Source organism: Bos mutus, chromosome 11 (assembly GCF_027580195.1).
Source record: "Bos mutus isolate GX-2022 chromosome 11, NWIPB_WYAK_1.1, whole genome shotgun sequence".
In the NCBI taxonomy this organism is placed as follows: domain Eukaryota; kingdom Metazoa; phylum Chordata; class Mammalia; order Artiodactyla; family Bovidae; genus Bos; species Bos mutus.
In genome coordinates, this window is record NC_091627.1 from 42,873,604 (window position 1) to 42,891,963 (window position 18,360).

Consider the following 18,360-nt stretch of genomic DNA (forward strand, 5'->3'; position numbering starts at 1 on the left):
CCAGATGTGGGGGATTTTCTGCAGAAATCTGCAATCCAGCCATGAATAATCACAATTGAGCAAGAGGTGAGCTCCAGACAGTCACATCTGAGTCCATCTCAGTAACTAAAACAAGTCTGCTTCTTGGCGTGGGAAGCTGCATGCATGAGAAACCAGGAAGCCTTCGGGACAGCACCAAAGGCCAGCTAAAGTCACCAGGACAAATCATAGCACAGGCCTCATAGCAGAAGTGTGCCTCACTCCAATGAATGTGAGCATTTGTTGAGAACAAAGATCATCAGGCACTGTAGATGGTGCTGTGAGGGTCTGAGAGATACACCTTCTTGGCGAGAACTTTCACCTAGGAGCAGAGAGAGAGGAGCCCAGCCATCCTGTTGTCTCCCTAACTGTCTTAGCCATTCTTTGGCCTCCCGCTCAGCCAGCCACTGTGTCTGGCACACAGACGCTCCCCAAATGTCTGGTGTTTATTACACATAAAATGCAAGAGGCAGTCACGCTGTTGCCCTGCTTTGAGGTCCATTTCCAACAGGGTTTCTCAGCAGTGGTGGTACTGACCTGTTGGGCCAGATTGCTCCTTATTTTGGCTGTCTTATGCACCAGAGGGCCCTTAGATCCCATTACATGTCAGCCGTACCTCCCTTCTCAGCTGTGACAACTAAAGGTGTTTTCAGTCATTGCCCAACGTCACCCATTGGGAATCACTGGGCTACAGGCTTTACTTCATCATCCCAGCACCTCATTGTTCTTCCAGAGCCCTGTGTTCTGGGGTTTCTCTACCCTGTTTCTTCTGAAAACTATGCTTCCTGAAATCTATCACTTCAGAACGTTATTCTCTGTTTTTCAAAAGGCTGATCAATGAATAGGAGTGAATTCAAATTAAATTGTTCATGGATACAGGTGTTGGTGGCTCCCTCACCCACACTCACTCCCACCATCCTTCATTTGTCACTGAAACATCTCAGTAGGGACCACCTGGGGTCAATCATATGACACGCTGAGCTTCTCACGACATAAATACCTGGATGGCACAAGGGGGCCACAACAAGGGCCCCTGAACAAAAGCGCTACAGTAAGCCCCTGAGCCCTTGAACTACGGCTCCCCCGACCAGCCTGTTCCACCTGCCAGAAACACAGGGCCCAGCACCACGGCCTAGGCCACCTCACAGAGACCATCTACTCCTTCCAAGACCTTAACTCCATGACTTAAAATGAGGGAATTTTTGGCTACCTCTTGACCTGGCCCTGAAACCAGTTTTCCAGATTCCTATGTATTCTGCACCTCACCTCCTGCTGCAAGGGCCAGCCTAGTGAGCTAAAGTGGGCTATGTGAGCTCAAAGCCCCAAACTCTGATTTTCAAGCATTTCCACTGAGATCCACTGGATGATGAGGTGAGGATGACTTCAACACAGCCCTATTGTTGGTTTTGGTGGGGAGTTGAGGGGCGGGGGATGTGGACTCTGGGGTCAAAAGAGTCGGCCACAACTTAGAGACTGAACAACAACAAGGGCTCCTCGTTGCAGTTCCTAGGCTTAGCTGCCCCGTGGTACGTGGGAACTGATCAGGGGTCGAACCCGAGACCCCTGGGTTGGAAAACAGGTTCTTAACCACTGGACCTCCAGGGAAGTCCCAAAGTAACCCTATCCTTCTTCTAAAAGGATAGAGGGACGGGATGGAGAGAAAAGGGAGTGCCCCAGGTCTGCAGAAATGACTCTCAGAAAAGCCAAAGTGCAGGTTCCCTTCCAGAGTTCTGTGCGTTTCTCCTCTCCCCAGCATTGACTGTGACACGGAGCCATCTCTCAGACCCTGTCCCAGTTACTGACAGTGAGTCAGCTCAGCCCAATGACTCTAATTCAAAGCTTATTCACAAATTATAATTTTAGTACAATAGGGCACAGCTTTAAATAAGAGTTATGAGAAACCCACCCACCTATGACACGCCAGCCGGCTGCTCATCTCCCAACTTTGGGTGGACATTCGGTTAGTCATAGAGAAGCATCTGGGCCCAGCTCACTCCTCTCCCTATTTTTTGTATCTCTAGACATTTTACCAAACAGACACTGAGTCAGAATAAGTGGGTTTAGCAATTAAAATCCACGTGGAGGCTGCCTCGAGAAGCATTTGGTAGATTTGGAAATAAATATTCCTCCAGGGAAAATCAAACATTCATTGTAAAAACCTGAATGTAATATCTGCATGAAGACAAGCTTGAGCTATTACCGCATCATCTCTTTCTCCTTCAGCCAGGGGCATAAAGGACTTCCATTCACCTGGAGGGAAAGCTGAGCAACTTAAAGACCTCTAAGACATTCTGCCCAAGGAAGCAACAATTTGCTTCTGAATAAACGCATTTCCATTGGGAAATTTGTTTGCCACGGAGCACCTCCAGACACCTGTCTCATCCCGCTAAACCCAGGGTGTCAAAACAAGGAGTCAGGCAATCTGAACACACCTGATTGCCAGTGGATATGCGCCTTCAGTCTCTGAGAGCTCACACCTGAGATGTTTCTGTATTCTGAATGTCGCCATGAGGACAAAGCAGGTAGTGGGAAGCCCTATGCAGAACCTTCTCCCAGCACAAGATGTGGGGAGAAACCTACCATTGTGCCCAGAAGTCGTTCCTCCAGGACAGGGAGCTCCTATAGCTGCCAGCTTGCTTTAGCAGGAGGTGGTTAGAGCCCTGTAATAAGATGGAGGCAGTCCTCTCTTTAGATGAGAATTACAGGAGATCTCTCTTCTGTAAACTTCCTGGACCACAGACTGCACCTCCCACCCCCAGCAGCTGGTGCCAACATCTGCCACCCAGGATCCAGGCAGATCAATCCACGCACTCACATACACACCACACACACACACACAAAACACACACACCCAGAAGCCTTGTTACAGAGGCTGCCACAGCCTCCTGCTGGTGTTACAGCTCCCATCTAAGACTGTGGGTTGACAGTCCCAGGTGGAGCAGGGCCTGTAGAGAGGATATCTGCCACCACAAAGCCACATCACTTCACCTGTCAGTCTTGACAAGGGATTTCTCATTCTTCCGTCTACATGTCCAGAGTGGCACTCGAGGCTGGCAAAGCGTCTGGGCTGGGACTGGCTCCAGCTCTCGGCACCGTTTCGGTGAGGCCCTAGGAGACTCAGAGGAATGCATGTGTCCCCACGTGTCCCAGGCTGGTTGGACTCCAAGCCAGTGGTTCCTAACGTGTTTTAAGATCACAGACCCCTCTGTGAAACTGATAAAAACCAAGACCTCTTTCCTGGGAAAAATACAGTTTTGCACAAAATTGATCAATATGGTTTCAGAGGGTTCACAGAACCCCTGAACACACCCTGAACCTCGAAAAGCTTCTTCCCTGGTCACTGAATTTCAAAGCAAGAGGGCCTTGACTAAGCACCTTGCAGCGGCCCAGCTCCAGGTGGCTTCCCTGAAACCATGCCTCTCACTGGGGTAAAGCAGTTGTGTTGGCCAAGGGGGAGGGGAGGCCTGCGTGGAGCAGGAACTCTGGGTCACCTTCGTCTAGTGTGTGCAGTGGGTTACCGCTGTGACAGCTGCGCATGGAGTGCTTACTACATGCCAGGCCATGAGCGCTCTCTGAAACATCTCATCCCTCACCTTGTGCGACAAGCCTATACCGCAGGATCATTGTCTCCACTTTACAGGTGAGGACACCGAGGCTCAGAGAGGGCGAGTAGCCTTCCCAGCAATATCCACCTGCTCCCAGGCAGGACTGCCAACACCCTTGGTGCCCATGGGATTGCCCCAGGCCCAGTCAGCCTGAGCAAATGCCTTTCATTTTTTTATAAAATTTTTTCTCTTTAAATTTTATTTAATTTTTATTTTTATTAATTTTTAAAATTGAAGTATAGTTGCCATACAATGTTATATAAGTTACAGGTGTACAATATAGTGATGCACAAATTGTAAACATTATGTTCCATTCATTATAAAATATTAGCTGTATTTCCTGTGTTGTACAGTATATCCTTGTGGCTTATTTTATGCATAATAGTTTGTACCTCTTAATCCCCACCCTTATATTTTCTCTCCCCACTTCTCCCCACTGGTAACCGCTAGTTTGTTCTCTATACCTGTGCATCTGCTTTTTCGTTGTTGTTGTTATACTCACTAGTTTATTGTATTTTTTTAGATTCCACGTATAAGTAATATAATTTATTATTTTTCTTTTTCTGTCTGGCTTATTTCACTTAGCATAATACCCTCCAAGTTTACCCCTGTTACTGCAAATGGCAAATTTTCATTCTTTTTTATGGCAGCAAATGTCTTTCTAGAAACTAGTAGGAACAAACTAAAATCCCAAAGCACTTGGTGAAGGAACTGCTATGAATGTTGGCTCCATTTGTTTGCTTCATTTTCATGTGCCTTTTTATTTCTTGTTTGGAGGTGAAAATAAACAGGCCACTTTGAGGAGGTGTATGGCCATTAGCATTACTGATGCCATTGTGGGCCCATTCAGTTCCTCTTGTCCTTCGACTGACCCCACCTTAGGGCTGTACTGTGTAGTAAATCTCTTTTCAGTCATCTAGGGCTTTGTAGTTAATAGATATTGTTTAATGGTCATTAGATCCAGGTGGCCTCTATGCTCTGTTAGTCTGCAAACAATGATGAAAACATTTGTTGACCTGTTCTCAGCACCCACAAGACTAGTTACCCATTCATAAATCTTGACTTAGGAATACACGTCCTGTTTCTAAGCACACACCCCCATACCCTAGATTAGCTATAAAGTTGCCCCCATGACCCCTTAGGGGTGGGGAATGCAGTTGTAAATGCTTCCAGACCCCACCTGTGAGTAAGTAACCCCATAATAAACTGACCCTTTGGTTATATAGAGCTGCCTGCTTCATTTTTTTGGTCTCAAGATTGGTTTGATTTGCACTTCCCTCCACCCTGCCAACAGCTGACTCAGTCTGAATTTGTGATGGAACTACAGAAAACACCAACTTATTAATATCTTATACAGAGAAGATGTGGATCTGATGAACAACAAGAACTTAGATCAATATGGAAGTTGATTACTGATAGAATATTGGCTATAGTTAGAATCTAACATCTGCAGGAATTTTTGGAGGGGACCATGACTTGCAGTTTCTGACTGGAGATGGAACCTGTGCCCTCCCCAGGGAAAGCGAGGAGTCCTAACCACTGGACTGCCTGGAAATTCCCTGTGGGAGTTTTCTATATTGAAGAATAGATTTACAATATTGTGTTAGTTTCAGGTGTACAGCAAAGTGAGATAAATACACACACACACACACATACACAAATACACGGGCTTCCCAGGTGGCGCTAGTGGTAAAGAACCTGCCTGCCAATGCAGGAGACATAAGAGATGTAGGTTTGATCCCTGGGTTGGGAAGATCCCCTGGAGGAAGACATGGCAACCCACTCCAATATTCTTGCCTGGAGAATCCCATGGACAGAGGAGCCTGGTGGGCTGCAGTCCACAGGATTGCAGAGTCTGACCCAACTGAAGCGACTTAGCTTGCATGCACGCATGCACATACATACTCACAAATATAGATACACATACACTTTCAAATATCAGTTACCAAGCAAGCTTGATGAGGTCATTAGAGGAACAAACGTTAGAGGAGTGACTCCTCTGTGCCTGGCCCTGTGCAAAGCCCTGGATAGACAGAGATGAATCAAGCAAGGTCTGGTCTACCCTGAACACAGCATCTGGCAGCGGAGAAGGGGAAGGCATAGGATTCGCTGGAATAACAACGTGATAACTGATTTACCAGTGAAAGGACACAGGTGCCAAGGGCCAAAGAGCAGGAAGTGAGTGATGCCAGGTGTCCAGGATTCAGAAGGGGCTAAGACAGGGCATCCTGGGCAGGGGCCCAGGGCAAACTGAGACCAGAAGGTGACCTGCCAGGAGCATGGACTGGCTGCTGGGCAGGAAGACCTACAGGTTTAAACTAGAAAAGGAAGGCAGGGACCAGATTATGAAGGCTTCTGTTATCTATGAGAAGTCATTAAGAGATTATTTTGGTGGGAAAAGAACTTGATCACATTTGCATTGTAGGAAGATGACTTTGGCAGCAGCATGAAAGGAATCTGACTGGAGAATCAGGAAGCAGAAAATGGGATAGAAAATTGCTCTGACCATTAAGTCAAGAATGAGGAGGCTGCATTTCAGTTCCAGGCGGTCTTCACAAATGAACATTCATACAGAAAGCCAACAGGGTCTGACAACAGGTTGGATGTTGACAGACAAGGCAGAGAACAGAAAAAGAAATATCTCTGAGGTTTCTAAGCTGAGCAGTTGGTAGATGGTGATTCGGCTCAGAGAGAAAGGAGACAGGAGTGGAAGAATCTGTTCTGGTGAGGAGACAGGGAGGGTGAGTTACATTGCGGATAGGTTGATTTGGAAGTGACCAAGAAAGGATTAGAGCAGGTAAGCCATCTGCAAATCACAGCTTTAGAGGTTTGTAGGTATGAAGCATGAACAAAAAGAGGCAAGAACTAAGGAGAGCAAGAATGTCAAGAATATTAGTATTTAAAAGGCGTTCAAGGAAAGAAGAGCCAGCAAAGGAGACCTGAGTGTGAATAGTTAACTGCACGTTGTGGACAAGACACCTTCCAAGAAGGAGAGTCAAGTATTGAAATCTGCCAAGAGAAGGACAGACCTAAAAGGAAGTCCCTGGATCAGGCAGTTGGAAGTTCCTGACTGACTCCTCCATTTCAGCAGAACCTCAGGGGACTGCGAGTGGAGGCAGAAAGTTTTCACTACTCTCTAAAGGATGTTGGCCAAAAACAGGAGAGTGGTCACCCACCCTCATGATAGAACTTTTGCTTTTCTGTAATGTGTGATCTAGTACATGGCAGGTTATGTGACCCCACCAGACTCACCGGCTGACACGTGTTAGAGCAAGGTGAGAGAAAGAGGCATGTACACGGCAGGGCTGACATCCGGAACTTGCTGACGTTGATGCTGATGGCCAGCATTCCCAAGTATTGTAGCTAGGGACTTAAGCGATCCTGAGAGGTGGGGTGTAGCCTAAACGGTCAATATGAAGAGGAGATCAGTCTGCTAGGAAACAGGAAACCAAGAGTGAAACTGGCAAAGGTTCTGTTACTATTAATTTCAACAATACCTAGTTGGAGGTTCTGGGAAGCACGCATTTTTAGACACATCTGATGAGGATTTAAATTGAAACAATCATATCAACAAGTAACCAAAATAGAACAGATAAGCCAAAAACACCTTTAAAAGCTTGTGTGATGTTGTGATTTATACTGGATGGCATCACTGACTCGATGGATGTGAGTCTGAGTGAACTCTGGGAGTTGGTGATGGACAGGGAGGCCTGGCGTGCTGCGATTCATGGGGTCGCAAAGAGTCGGACACGACTGAGCGACTGAACTGAACTGAACTGAGTCTTTGGTCAGTTCCTGGCACAGAGCTGCTAAACTCCTTAGAATTTCCTAAGTGTTGAGATAGATCCTGATGTCATTTCTTATATTAATGAGTGTCCTGTGGAAAGCTTCTAGGTTATCTAAGCACCCAGGCTAGTTACCAGGGGAACCAACCCTGTGACTAGAGAGGAAACCTTCTGGGAGGAGAGAGGGGCTGGAGGTTGGGTTCAATCACCAATGGTTGATGATCTAATCAATCATGACTAGGTAATGAGTCCTCCATAAAAACCCAAAAGGACAGATCTTTCAAGTTGGTCGTCACCTGGAGGTGTTGTGAGAACATGGAAGCTCTGTGACCATGCCCTAGGCATCTCTTCCATCTGGTTGTTCCTGAGTTATATCCTTCCATAATAAACTGGTAACCTAGTTCAGTTCAGTTCAGTTCAGTCACTCAGTCATGTCCGACTCTTTGGAACCCTATGAACCACAGCACGCCAGGCCTCCCAGTCCATCACCAACTCCCAGAGTCTACCCAAACTCACGTCCATTGAGTCGGTGATCCCATCCAACCATCTCATCCTCTGTCAGACCCCTTCTCCTCCTGCCTTCAATCTTTCCCAACATCAGGGTCTTTTCAAATGAGTCAGCTCTTCGCATCAGGTGGCCAAAGTATTGGAGTTTCAGCTTCAACATCAGTCCTTCCAATGAACACCCAGGACTGATTTCCTTTAGGATGGACTGGTAGGATCTCCTTGCAGTCCGAGGGACTCTCAAGCGTCTTCTCCAACATCACAGTTCAAAAGCATCAATTCTTTGGCGCTCAGCTTTCTTTATAGTCCAACTCTCATATCCGTACGTGACCACAGGAAAAACCATAGCCTTGACTAGACGGACCTTTGTTGGCAAAGTAATGTCTCTACTTTTTAATATGCTGTCTAGGTTGGTCATAACTTTCCTTCCAAGAAGTAACTGTTTTTTAATTTCATGTCTGCAATCACCATCTGCAGTGATTTGGGAGCCCAGAAAAATAAAGTCAGCCACTGTTTCCACTGTTTGCCCATCTATTTGCCATGAAGTGATGGGACCAGATGCCATGATCTTCGTTTTCTGAATGTTGAGTTTTAAGCCAACTTTTTCACTCTCCTCTTTCACTTTCATCAAGAGACTCTTTCACTTTCATCAAGAGACTCTTCTTCACTTTCTGCCATAAAGGTGGTATCATCTGCATATCTGAGGTTATTGGTATTTCTCCCGGCAATCTTGATTCCAGCTTGTGCTTCATCCAGCCCAGTGTTTCTCATGATGTACTCTGCATAGAAGTTAAATAAGCAGAGTGACAATATACAGCCTTGACATACTCCTTTCCTGATTTGGAACCAGTCTGTTGTTCCATGTCCAGTTCTAACTGTTGCTTCCTGAACTGCATACAGATTTCTCAGGAGGCAGGTCAGGTGGTCTGATATTCCCAATCTCTTGAAGAATTTTCCACAGTTTGTTGTGATCCACACAGTCAAAGGCTTTGGCATAGCCAATAAAGCAGAAATAGATGTTTTTCTGGAATTCTCTTGCTTTTTTGATGATCCCACGGATGTTGGCAATTTGATCTCTGGTTCCTCTGCCTTTTCTAAATCTAGTTTGAACATCTGGAAGTTCACGGTTCACATATTGTTGAAACCTGGCTTGGAGAATTTTCAGCATTACTTTGCTGGAGTGTGAGATGAGTGCAATTGTGCAGTAGTTTGAGCATTCTTTGGCATTGCCTTTTCCAGTCCTGTGGCTACTACTGAGTTTTCCAAATTTGCTGGCATATTGAATGCAGCACTTTCACAGCATCATCTTTTAGGATTTATCATTTTAGGATAAATTTTAGGACATTTTAGGATGTATCATTGTAGACTTTTTCTATTTAAATGTATGTATACTTTAAAAAGTCATTGAAAAAAATTTTTTTAATTTTAGCTAAAGTGGAAGACTAGATCAGAGGTCAGCAAACATTTTTGGTAAAGGGTGGGATAGTAAATATTTTCAGCTTTGTGGACCATCACTGTTGTAATTATTCAGTTCTACCGCTGTAGTGTGAAAGCATCAGTAAATAATATGTAAACCAATAAACAGGGCTGTTTCCCAACAAAGCCTCATTTATAAACAAATAGTGGGCCAGACTTGGCTCATGGGCCAGAGTCTTCAGACCCCTGGACTTAGGTGAACAAATAAACAAACCAAAAAATGCCAGCTTCCTGAGCATGCTGGCCAAAGAATACAGCTTATTTGGTTCCTGTTTCATCAGCTTCAGTTCCAATGTCCATGTTTCTGGGTTGCTGTGTACTACCTTCTTCCTGTTCAACATCAGTCATGATCATTCCTTTTTACACACTGAGGTACCTGCCTTCAACCTGGAGTCCACATAACAAGTTCCACCCATCCACTGCTCATATCCAGGCTACCTGGATAAGGGACTCACACCAACCTACTGGAATCAGCCACCCTGGTAACAATAACTGAGTTCCTATGGTGTTTGGGGCACTATGCTTCTATTCCAACCTTATAGTAACTGTGATCAGGGCCCATGTCTTGTTCAACTCTGTATTTCTAGTGCCTGGCACGTACAAATCACTAGAGTTGAATAAATGAATGACCTATAAGCAAGTAAGGATCTGACTCTCAAGTATTGTGGCTTGGAAATGAACAAGATACTGACACATAGCACACAGTCAACAGAGATGTGTCTCCTTAGCATCTGCACACAACAAATTGTATAACAGCAACTGCAAGTGCCACAGTCATAGTGCTTTAGACAAATGTTCTTCAAAGTCCTATGTGAATTTGAATCACTTGAAATTTGTATTAAAATGCAGATTTTTATCCCGGAGTTGGGGATGGGGCCTGAGACTCCGTGTCTCTAGCAAGTTCCCAGGGAGGCCAACTTTATTGGCCCAAGTAGCAAGGTTACATCTCATAAGTAGGGGTTCCTGGTCTGCAGAGAGAAACAATATGTTTTTAAAAATGTATAGATAAAGCAGATACAATACGGGGAATACTAGGATTTTATCCAAAGCCTGGAGTTTGAAATAATGTGAATGACGCCATTCAGAGAATTGAGTCAGGGATTGAGTCACAAGAAATACAGCAACTCTGGGGTTGGAACCAGAAAGATAAATATTACATTCACCAATCCTAAGAGTGCATTTTTCACATTTTAACATCTCTAAATCAGTGTGTCATGCTGTCACTGGTGGCCAGGTAGGTGGGTAATCATATCACAGTGTCATTTCCTGACACCATCAGGCACAGTTAGAAAAATGTTGGCATCAAAACTTGCAGAACGGATGTCAGTAGCTTGGGAGAAAATTCCAGAGACTACAGTGAAGCCCTCTTAAGACCTGCAACAACATCACAAAGGCAACTGATGGTGGAGATGGTGATGCTGTGTGGAAAACTAGAATTAAAAAGTGATCAGAGGAAATTCCCTGGTGGTCCAGTGGTTAAGACTCCAAGCTCCCAATACAAGGGGCCCAGGAAACTAAGATTCCCAAGTGCTGCAACTAAGAGTTCCTGTGCTGCAACTAAAGATCCCACGTGCCACAACTAAGACTCAGCACAGTCCAATTAAGTAATTAATTAAAATAATATCTTTTTTAAAAGTGATCAGATTAAAACATCCTGCAATTCAGTAGTGTTGATGGCTGCACAACCTCGTGAGCAAACTAAAAACCACTGAACTGTTCACTTGAAAAGGGATGAACTTTACAGTGTGTGAATTACAGCTCAATTTTTTTTGTTAAGTGGGGAAAACATTTGGGAAGATTGGAAGTACTCTGGAGATGGATGATGGTCATGGTCGAACAACATATGAATGTACTTAATGTCATCTAATTGCACACTTAAAGTTAAAAAGGTAAATTTTATGTTATGTATATTACCACAGTCAATTACGGAGAAGGCAATGGCACCCTACTTTAGCACTCTTGCCTGGAAAATCGCGTGGATGGAGGAGCCTGGTGGGCTGCCGTCTGTGGGGTCGAACAGAGTCGGACATGACTGAAGCAACTTAACAGCAGCAACACAATCATTAAAAACTGGAGGGGGAAAAAAATCCCACTGTAATACTCTTCCCCATCTACACACAAAACCATGTAATGACTCAGTCTTCAATCAAGAGTTCTATGCACAGTCTATGTGTGAGGATCCCTTTGTATTACAGGTGATTTAAGACTGAAAGGGGAAGGTAATCATTACAAGATAATCATTACTAATCTTCCATGATAGAGACTGGGAAGTAGAGGTAGATGCCAATTCTCTGTTGTGGCAAAACTCTAAAATCCTGGGTTGACCAGGAGAAACTTTGCCTGATAAAGCACCCCAGCTGATGCTGAAGGCAGAGTATGTGGCCCTCAGAAGACTCCTTTTACCTCTTCTCAAATTCTCTGTTGGCTCAGACAGTAAAGATTCTGCCTGCAATGCAGGAGACCTGGATTCGATCCCTGGTGGGGAAGATCCCCTAGAGAAGGGAATGGGAACCCACTCCAGTATTCTTGCTTGGAGAATTCTATGGACAGAAGAGCCTGGCAGGCTACAGTCCATGAGGTTGCCAAGAGCCAGACAACTGAGCAACTAACACTTTCACTTTTCTTTCAAATGACCATAGCAGGGGCCACACGCCAGAACCTAAAGGCCAGAAAGACCAGCCAGTAAGTATGATAGGGACAAAAAGTAGGCTTACAAAGGACTGGTCCCAGGTCTTCTTTCCAGAAACTGAGGACTGATTCCCCAAGATCCCTTCTTTGAAGGGTCCATACAGCAAGCTTCTGGAATATCTTTACAGCCAAATGGAGATAGGCATTCCCTCCCCAGTATTAAAACAACAGAGTTCCAGCTTGCATGTCCACCTGCAGTGAGCTCCCTACCAAACCAAGAACCAAGGTGAGAATGCGTGATGCTCACCAAAGAGACCAAATCACGCAATTCCCCCCAAACACCAGAAGATGAAAGTTTTTTTAGTAAGTAAGTTAACCAAGATCAGAGTTGTCCGTTTGAAGTTACCTATGGGTGATAAATCTTCTCCAAGGACTTTATACAGCTTGATGTTTTAAAGTGTGCTAAATAGGCACTTCCCTGATGTCCAGTGGTTAAGAATCCACCTTTCAGTGCAGGGTAAATGAATTTGATCCCTCATCGGGGAACTAAGATCCCACATGCCAAGGGGAAAATAAGACCCCACACAGCGACTACTGAGCCTGTGTGGTCCAGAGGCCACATGTCACAGCTAGAGAGTCTGGGCACCACAACAAGGATCCCACATGATGCAACTAAGACCTGACACAGCCAAATCAATAATTTTTAAAAATATAATAAAATGTGCTAGATAATAGGAAGGAGTGTTACCAGGTCCCAGAGTCCACAAACAGCACTTAGCCTCTGCTTTGTAAGCTGCAAAAACAACCTCTCTACATCAACCATGGGCTGAACTGCTAGCATCTCTCCAAGGAAAATCTTTCCAGGGAAGCTGCCCCAGAAATTCCTATCAATTCCATAGATAACCAAGCTTAGGGCCTCCTGAGTTTTTTTGAGGCAATGAAATATTTATATTGAGTCTCACATTTCACAGGTTACTAGGTGGCATTTATAATTTTCATTTCTCATGTCCACTAATCTGGCTACACTTTGTTGATGCTTGACTGAAATAGACAGGTTGGTCAGTTTGCCTGTCCTAACCTTCACCCCTTTTTCAGAGGGTTGGTATGATGCTCATTCCCCAAAATATGAGATTTTGACACATAAACCCCAGCTAGTCACAATTTGAAGTTTTACATTTTTTCTTGTTAAATTTTCATCTCAGTTTAGGCTAATCATTCTCATTAATAGTGTTCAATATCTAGTATATTAGCCCTCCCTCCCAACATTGAATCATCCAGATAATTGATCAACATATGTCTTCATCCAAATGACCTATGAAAATGTTGACTGTAGTAGTTAACAAAGAAAAAGGAAGTTATAGAAAAAAAAAGAGAGAGGTAGATTGAATGTAAATAAGTTTGGGGACTATTTCAATCAATTTATTACATTGATATGATTCCTGTTTTGGATGCATAAGTTTTTTATATATGATATTTAAGAGGATATCTAAAAGTTCTTTTAATAAGCATTAAAAATCCTAAGTGACTAAAAAATAACGAGATCACTTAATTAGCATCTTTTTTTTCTTTTATTGGTACAAAACAGTGATGTATCTTGCATTCGATTGTCTTAGATTCAGTGAAATCTAGTAGGAGTTTGCCAGGCAGGCTCAGTGGGGTGAAACACTAGAAGTAGAGAAGGATGAAGTGCAAAGACATGGACCTCTCCAGGGGGCTGCCTGTTGATGCAGAGGCAATGTGACGGGAAGGGATAGGTGAGCATGGAAACGTAGGAGAGAATATTTTTCTCTCTCTCTTTTTTTTTTTAGGAGAGAATTTTAAGAAGCAGTAGATCCCATACCATGAAATGAGGATTTTTATTCAGTAATGAAAATGGAATTGCAAATGTTTGTGTAAGAGAGCAATGAGGTAAGATAGATGTTTTCAAAAGATCACTCAGGTTCTGTGTGGGCAATGCTCAAACCTGCATCAGACAATTACAATGGTCCAGGAGCTGGACTCCTGGTGAAACATGCTAGGGATCCAAGATGAGGCAGTGACGATTGCAATGTGAAGGAACAACTCATTAGAATTGCCAGGAATAGGTGGCCAGTTAAAAGTGGGAAGTGAAAGCCAGACAGTTCTAGATGACTGAAGGTTTCCAGTTAAAGGTTAGAAACTGGGGCATCCTGACTGGAAGTCAGCGTTCTCCCCCTTGAGACCAGACTTGGTCTTTTCTCGTCCTAAGAAGTAAGAGCCCACACTTACTTGAGGGCTGAGGGCATCTTTATGCTGATCACACTGGTTAGGGTAACTATTAAAGATCTCAGTCAACTCGCTGAAGCTTCATTTACACTCCAGAAATTGTCCGTTGGAAGGAGATATGTGAGCTCCTTGTTTTTGCACCTCAAGCACAGCACACTGGGCTTCTTGGAAATCAGTATTTAGGATTGGCTTTGTCGGGTTGGCCAAAAAAAAATTATTTTTTGGCTGCACCCTGTATGGTTTTCAGGATCTTAGTTCCCTGACCAGGGATTGAACTCAGGTCCGGTAGTGAAAGTGCTGAGTCCTAACCACTGGACCACCAGGGAACTCCCGAGTCAAATATTCTCATAAACACTTGTTAACTTTTTGCCCTTCAACCCTAAAGATTCTTTTCAGGTCAAATTTCTACCACTTCAAGATGAACACTGTCTTTCTTCAGGTCCAAAAGGAGAGCTCAGACTCACTGCGCTAACTTCAGAAGAACTGCAAAGAAGCAGAGGGTGTGGCTGGTAGCTGACACCCCTCATCCATCCTCCAGGAGAAGAAGGCTCCTCTCACTCCCAAACCAAGCAATGGTGAGTTTACAAAGTGCGAGAGGGTTAGAAACAGAAGGGCAGAGTTGGATTTTGGAGTCTAAGAGACCTACGTCTCTGTTCTGCCATTTAACATCTGTGTGCCCTTACATCTTCAATTTAATCTCCAAGCCTCAGTTTGTCTTGAATAACACCCACTGCACAGGAGTTCTTGTGAAGATTAAATAAGGGCACACATATAAGCTGCTTAGCACAGTGTACTGGAGAAGGTGATGGCACCCCACTCCAGTACTCTTGACTGGAAAATCCCATGGATGGAGGAGCCTGGTAGGCTGCAGTCCATGGGGTCTCGAAGAGTCAGACACGACTGAGCGACTTCACTTTCACTTTTCATTTTCATGCATTGGAGAAGGAAATGGCAACCCACCCCAGTGTTCTTGCCTGGAGAATCCCAGGGACCGGGGAGCCTGTTGGGCTGCCTTCTATGGGGTCGCACAGAGTCGGACACGACTAACGTGACTTAGCAGCAGCAGCAGCAGCAGCAGCACGGTATACGCAAAAAAAAAAAAAAAATGTGTAATAAGATTACTGTACATTGTTAATCAATTATACCCCAATATAAAATGGTTTTGTAATTTTAATGTTAAAAGTTAAAATTACAAAAGATTACCTAATCATTTCAGATGAGGTGAAAGTGGGCAGAGTTTGACAAGCTTCTCCATCTCCCCGACAGCAAGTACACCAGAAGGATATGAATAAGGCAGTGTTTTTCTAATATTTGAAACAATCCTTATAAGAAATACTTTCTACTGTGATCCACAACTCATAAAGTGACATAGTTAAGACTGAAATAAAACCAATTTTAATCAAACAACAGTTACCTTTATTCTATGCAACATGACATGTACTCCGAGACTTTCAGTTCTTCATGAGTCTATTTCATTTCATTTATTTTTTTTCAAAGTTTTCAAACCTACAGAAAGTTGAAAAAGTGATACAAAACACTATTCATGGAAAGCAGGATTTCTTGACCTCAGCAAAAATGACATTTGGGGTCATAATTCTTTGGAGGGAGGCTGTTCTGTGCATTGTGGTATGTTTAGCAGCAACCCTAGTCTCTATCCCCTGCACCCTACCTACCCCCCCACCACCACATGCCCAGCTGTAACAACCAGAAATGTCTCTAGTCATTGCCAAGTGTCCCCTGGGGAGTAAAAATCACTCCCATTGAGAACCAATGACCCAAACCTGCCAGCAGTTAACACTTAGTCGTATTACATCATCTTTCTCTCAATACACACTCATGCATACACAAACATATTTTTTGGTTGAACTATTTGAAAGTAAAGTACAGACATCATGACACTCAGCATAAATAGTTTAGCATGAGTCTCCTAAAACTAAAAACATGCCTTACACAACCACATTCCATACCGCACGTAAAGACTTCACATTAACTCAATCATTTCTTTTCTTCTTCTATGTCGTTTGTGACCCACTAGACTGATTTCCTGGTGGGTCAGTGGTAAAGAATCTGCCTGCAATGTAGGAGCCACAGGAGACATGGGGTTCGGCAGATCCTCTGGAGAAGGGAATAGCAGTCCACTCTGGTATTCTTGTCTGGGAATTCCATGGACAGAGGAGCCTGGCAGGCTATATAGTCCATAGGGTTGCAAAGAGTCGGACACGACACACAGGCAGATTGAGTTCATGTTCTACTGATGGGTCATGACCTACAGTTTGAAGATTAGAGAAGTAATACATTGTCTCCCAAATATCTTTAGAACAGAAGCCCATCCTTGCTAGCAGAAAAGATGCACATGAAGTCAGAGAGTCAAGCAGGCATTTACAGGGTTTTTACCAACATACTGCTGTTTTCCCCTCCCTGGCTGTTTTCCACCTCACATCCGCAGGGCAGCACGGGGAGCAGAGACCCAGCCAGCCCCACCCTACAGGCGACCCAGGAGCTCTCGCAGGCGCCAGCGGTGTGTGCCCTGGCCTGTCTGCCAGGGGTTGGCAGGGCCTGCCGAGTTGGGTGCACAGTCGCCTGACCACATCACAGGCCCTGGGCTCCGGCTCAGGCTCAGGCAGGCCGCCCCCCACCCCTTCCCTGTTTGCTAAGGTCCTTTCCTTTACCTGCACTGGCTCCAGGACAGTGGTTACAAGTGGGCCAGCAACTGCCAACGGGCAAGGGCTGAGACACATGAAAGTGTGTGAGTCACTGGCAGTCTTTGATTCCCCTGACCTTATAAATTTGGCCTTTGAATCTAGCATCAGGATCCAAAGAGCCGCAAAACTTAAAAACTAACACTACCAAATGCAGACGGAGTGCTCACCACTGGAGCCCTCTGCACAATTCCCCAGGAGGTCTGGAAAGGGGCAAGCATAAAGGAGGGCTTCTCACACAGGCCCTGGGCAGCATCTTCCATCATCCTGACAAGGAGGCCCCTTTGTGTTTGCTCTTGCTTTTATTCTTTTATAAAGACTTGAAACCTCTGGGAGCCAGACTTCCTTGAAAGTCAAGAATTTCTCCCTCTTGAAGATTAGAAGTGGGGGTATTAGATCAGCTTTGGTATTGGAGGAGAAAGAAGAATTAACTACAGCCTGAAAAGTCAGGGCTAAGCTCTTACAGGAACTGACTGTTGAGTCTTGAAGGCAGTCGCTATGACAATAACCCATCACCCCTGATAAGACACCAGAATATGGGTTGTGCATCCCTAAGCCAGGAGAGATGTGTTTACTTGATGGGGAACAAGACACACATGAGGAAGTTCAATGATGGGACCACAAAGAAATGAATTAACCCCAAAATGAAGAAATGCCATCTCCGTGGCCTCCCCTATGCAGCTCCAGTGAATCAGCACGCAAGTAAAGAGTACATTCCCAAAGCCATACACAGAGCAAAGACACAGAACAGAAGTAGCTATGGGTCGGAGGACCACAAATACTTGTTGCAAGTTACTTTCACCTACTGTTATGCCTACAGTGTCTTCAAAGACTCTGCTGCTGCTGCTGCTGCTGCTGCTGCTAAGTCACGTTAGTCGTGTCCGACTCTGTGCGACCCCATAGACGGCAGCCCACCAGGCTCCCCCGTCCCTGGGATTCTCCAGGCAAGAGCTCTGGAGTGGGTTGCCATTTCCTTCTCCAATGCATGAAAGTGAAAAGTGAAAGTGAAGTTGCTCAGTCGTGTCTGACTCTTCACGACCCCATAGAGTGCAGCCTACCAGGCTCCTTCGTCCATGGGATTTTCCAGGCAAGAGTACCGGAGTGGGGTCAAAGACTCTACTACAATCCAAAAAAAGTAGCTCATTTTTTTTCAGTTTGTTTTCTGTCTGTCTTCCCCCCTGGATTATAAGAATGTGAGAGCCTTGGCTATTTGGCTCACCATCATAGCATCGCTTCTGAGAATGATGCCTGGAACAACAACCAACACTCTAAAGATACTTGGTGAGTCAGTGAGTGAACACGGGCTCTCCTCAACTATAGCAAGACAAGTACAATCCACCTCACTTAACAGAGGAAGAAAGTAAAATACAGAGACGTCAAGTTCACCCAGCTAATCAGTGT